General features: G+C 42.0%; 1 non-coding gene across 1 annotated transcript; it reads right to left on the bottom strand.

The window, feature by feature from the left end:
- Nucleotides 1-734: 734 nt before the first annotated feature.
- On the bottom strand, nucleotides 735-894 carry LOC129406400 (U1 spliceosomal RNA). Its single transcript, XR_008630992.1, has one exon. It is a non-coding gene; the product is annotated as a U1 spliceosomal RNA (small nuclear RNA).
- Nucleotides 895-5,160: the final 4,266 nt, after the last annotated feature.

Genomic DNA, 5,160 nt, shown 5'->3' on the forward strand with positions numbered 1-5,160 from the left:
AACAGTTCTGATATAGGAACAGTTAATAATATCTAAAAGCTTTCTAAGGATTCCAGAGACTGCCGCAAATATTCAATGCTCAGTTACGCTAAGAATTTCATAGGCAAAAGATAACACTTAGAGAGGTTGTGTTTTTTTGTTTGTTTGTTTTTATTTTTAATTTCTCAAAGAGTTTCTGGTTTGGGGACTGGAGTGATAGCACACTGGGTAGGGCTTTTGTCTTGCATGCGGCCGACACAGGTTCGATCCCTTATGGTCCCATATGGTCCCCTGAGCACCACCAGGAGTAATTCCTGAGTGAAAAGCCAGAAGTAACCCCTGTGCATCTCCAGGTGTGATCCAAAAAAGAAAAAAATATAGTTTCTGGTCTTGAAAGAAAATTGAGATTTCAATGTCAGGGTCTGTACCTGGCTCTGTGGACACAGCAGAGATTAACCTAATAATGTATGAGTTGTTTATATACATTATTTTCTACACACTGAGAAATCTATCACTACGTTTCTGTTTGTATGGGGGCCACACCCATGGTGCATGGTGCTTAGCAATGCCAGGCATTGACCTGGGGCTCTAGGGTGCAAAGCTCACCCCAGCCCTTTGAGCTATTTTCCTGCACCCATAAATATTCCAGTGCGTTGGACAATTTGTTAATACATAATAGCTCTGTGTCTGTAGATTTTGTTCAGTGTTGTATAGAACCTAAAACCTCATCCACCTACAATTTCTTTCTCCTGCCTCAGGGGAGAACATGAATGTAGTGCCCCCAGTATGACAAATTGTGCAGTCAAGTTTCCCAGATTTGGGAAAATCACAAGGGTCAGCACACAGTGCGTGGATAAGCCTCGCCCTGGGAAAACCACCTTTCTGGTCATAGTATCTCCCAGATTGGATTGGTATGCACCAGGAATTTCTATCTGGTGGTCTTGAGCCTGAGAAGAGTGCTTATGGGGGACCCTGAATGATGGTCCACTGACTTAAAACACCAGCCACACAAGTACCAAGTCCTGCCTGGAGGTAATCCTGGCATCTTGACTGCCTGGTTCCGCATCGATTTGGGGAGGGGAAGGGGAGGAAGAGTAGTTGTGATTTGATGGACTCAAGTGAATGAGTCAGTTACCACAGCCAGTATCCATTTCTGGATACTGAATAAAATATAGAGCTTCTATAGCCTGTTCCCCCAAGACACAGAGAAGCTTGCAGGACTAATCAACAGACAGGGTCCTGTTGGTTTCATGAGATACTCAATTCTCCCATTCTCAAATCTTCCTTTCCCCCACCCCCCAGCCCCATTCTCCAACCTCCCTGAGCCTGCTGGATCTCTTCCTGCTTACCTGCTGCAAAAGCACACCTCAGGACCTTTCAGAAATGGAAGAAACCTGGCAATTTCCTTTTTCTCTTTTGGCTTACACCTGGTGATGCTCAGAAGTTACTCCTGCATCTACACTCAGGAATCACTCCTAGCGCTGCTCATGCATACTATGGAATGCCCTATGGGTGTGCAAGACAAATGCCCTCTCAGCTGTCCTACTGCCTGTGCCCACATACTGGAGATTCCTTCATGCACAGCTGGTCTGAACTCCTTGCTCCCTCCACTCTAGACATAAAGGAGTAATTGGCCTAATGACCACAGGTGCAAGCAATCCAGAAAGACACAGATTTCATCAAGAAAATCTTAATGCACATTTTCGGCAAACACAGGTTATTTTTAAAGGCAGGTGAAGTTCTACTTAAGTTAAACAGTGTTGAAAGCTTTCCCACTCTTAAGATAAAAAAAAATCAACTGTCCAAGCTTGTATTTTTTTTAAGTCAAGTTATTTATTTTAGTTCTGAGGGTCCTCCTCCTGCATGCACTCCCTTTCTCTCTCTTTCTCTCTCTCTCTTTCTCTCTCTCCCTTTCTCTATCTCTCTCCTTTACAAATGAACACATATCTTGAGTTCCCTTTTTAAGAAAGAGATGAATGTTAAATTTCCTTGAGGAATCCCCCTTGATCTACAGTAATGTCTCTGAGAATATCCCCTAAGAACCTTAGGACTCCAGGGAACCTAGTGGGAAGACCACCAGAAACAACTGTATTTAGAAGCACACACTTTCACGAGCAGAGACCTCATTCTCCATTTATACAGGGGGGAACTGAGCCCGTCTCCCCAGCTTCATTCACTTCCCCGTGAGCTGTGCTCTCTGGAGCCTCCGGATTTGTGTTTCAAAGTTGGAGAATTCAAATTCTATGGACCTAACTCTGCCATACTTTGCCTACATCATCAATCTTGGAATGCATGGAAATATTTTAACCAAGAATGGACACATTAGAATATCCAAAGAATTCTGATTTCCACAAGACTCTTTGACTTAATACCAAACGCTCCCTGAAAGTAAGAGAGAAGTGACGCACAAATACAGTCATGGAAATGTAAGCAGGCTTTGTAAAATAGTTGTTGCATTTCCACATATTGAATAAAATAATAAATTATTAGAATCATCCTATTATCTATCCTAACTGAAACATACAGTGCCTGTCCTATTTCTTCAAAAAGCTTGTTAATATGCAATCACCTAGTACAACTGCTAAGTTTTTAAAGGTCGCCCATGTTTTATTCATAAAGGGTGGTTTTCTGGAGGGGAAAAAGGTTACAATGTCATGTAATACCATATTCTGATGGAGGCTTTGCTTTCCTGGGTACTGTCTAATAGATTGGATGGGCGAATGGATGAAGTTGGGGGACAAGGAGGGAATGGCTTTAGGGATGCCAATATAACTTTGTTAGGAATCAGGAAACCTTCAAACAGGGGTGCAAAGATCTAGTTTGCTTTTACGTGTCAGATTCTCATGGTGACCTGTATCATCTCTCTCACCAGAAGTTTGGTTTTCCATATGAAGATAAATTCTTCCAGCCCCCTTGTGGCAATAAACTATATGACTAGTTCTGTCCCAGGAAATGCGGGGACGAGTGAGCAACAATGGGAGCTCCCTTGTAAACAGACACCATTAATTGATATTGTTTGGATTTTCTGCCTCTTCTTTGATGATGGCAGTGGGGTAGACCATGTTTGAAAATGTGTAGTTTAGTGTACTGCCCACTCGCAAATTAAAATGTTACTATCCCCTTGATATGCCTGACCACCAGTTCATACAAAAAATGAAGGCATTTTTTGTATGGCTTGTAAACAAAAGTGTGTTATGCAGAATTTCTTACCTTTGGAGGATGGTGTCTGGATTGGTATTCCCCAGAACCAAGAGGGTATGCATAGAGAGGCATATCCTAAAGAAGGGGTATGTAAGAGGACTCTCTTCTCCGCTGCAAAGAATGGAAAGCCAATAGTGTCATCAGATAAGACAGGAAGGCAGGGGAGTCCAACACTGTCTGAGACCAAGCACCAGGAGTGCCAGTCACCAAGGAGAAGAGAAGATAGTTGCCCCCCACCCCCAGCAGAAGCAGAAGCATGGGACATGTTTGTCCTTCTTTGCTTTTTTTCTACTCACATCCCTGATGGATTTGATAAGATACACCCATGTAAGAGGGTGGATTTGACTCAAGTCAACTATGAAACATCCTCATCGATATATATATATACATTGATATATATATATCGACATATATTGAAACATCCTCGTCGATATATCCAAAATATGCTTCAGTGGTATCTCAACTTCCTTGAGCAAGTAGACTTAAAAATCACCCACCACATTGCTATAGTCTAACAGAATCTTTCTCTGATGGAGACATAGCCAGTGATCTCATAGAAAATCTCAGTGAAGTAGCAGATATTCTATAAGTGTAAAACTGGGCTTCTTCTTTCATGGTCATGGCTGATTACCTGAAGAGGCTCTAAAATTTATCTTCTTTGTGGGTAAATGATAGAGCTCGGGGATTAGGGTTGTATGGCTAAGGCCCCAGGCTTGATCTCCAGTACTATCTGACATAATCTCCAGCCCAGCCTTGCTGGCTGTAACCCTGGAGACCTTTAGCACTGATGGGCCTGAGCATGGAACTTTCTGTATCAAGTATTGATCTCTCCACAGGAGCATTGCTTGGGAGAGCCCCAAATTTCTACCCAGTGTTGTAAATATTAATTGAGTTTTTCAAGGGCATAAAAAATTTCAAGAGACATAATTAAATATAATGCAAAGATTTGATTCCCGTCCTGCTCTTTGGAGAGCTTACAGCCTATATTTTAAGAGGGAATAATAGTTTAGCTTGTATGATCATTCTTGGGTAATTTTATCTGCCCATAACTTTAATCTGCACTTCTAGGTAGAAGACAATAAAATTAGCACCTCTGAGTTACTTCCCTTACACTGTTCAAATACTACAAAACCTAGTCATAGAAATAGAGCAGGATTCTCTTCTGCTAGGGACCATATCTATTACAGAATCTCATCTTCCATCAGGTCAAATACTTCTTTGGAGTGTCTCTAATGGAGTCATCTTTGTCCCTTCTTGGTCTCTGAAGAAGTGAAGAAGGAAGGCAGAAGGGAGGTGAGAAAGGAAGTCAGAGGGGATGTGAGAAAGGAAAGCCTTTTCCCCAGGTCACAGAGGGTTTGCTTTTGGACATTCTACGTCTTAGATCTCCACTGTAAGCTTTCGAGACAAAGATGAATTCCTCTGCTTGGAAAAAGGTGCATAAAGAAAGCTGTGCTGTCTTGGGTGTTTGCTTTGTGTTTTACTGTTGAAAAACTATTGCTGTGTTTCTGATGCTCTCCCTGGATCTCCTTTGAGCACCGACTATGCTCTTGTGTCATGTTCATATCTCACTCTCTGGGTGTAATTCAAACGAAAATGGATCTTTTGCATTGCACTTTAGCTGAAGGCAAAGCTGAACACACTCAACGATCCATGCCTGTATCTGTGTAGGTATTTGATTTTTTTTAATCACTTTATTCAAGTCCAAGAAACCTGAGTTTGAATTATTAGTGAACAAAGAACATCCTGTGATGTTCAAAGTGGCCAAGTTTGGGCGTTACAAGGACAGTGAAGAAACAGTTGGTCCCAGTGTTTAGATTCCAAGGATGCTGCCTGCATAGATCTCAACTGGCCTGAGCACCTAAATCTGTGCTTTCTTCAACATGGACTGATTTCCTCATGGGAATATTTATTTAGCATTTCTGAGAGTGTCTATTTGGCTCTCTTAGCAAGATCCAAGCACGAGAAGAGAGTTGGTGGTCT

This window comes from Sorex araneus, chromosome 6 (genome assembly GCF_027595985.1).
Source record: "Sorex araneus isolate mSorAra2 chromosome 6, mSorAra2.pri, whole genome shotgun sequence".
Classification (NCBI taxonomy): Eukaryota; Metazoa; Chordata; class Mammalia; order Eulipotyphla; family Soricidae; genus Sorex; species Sorex araneus.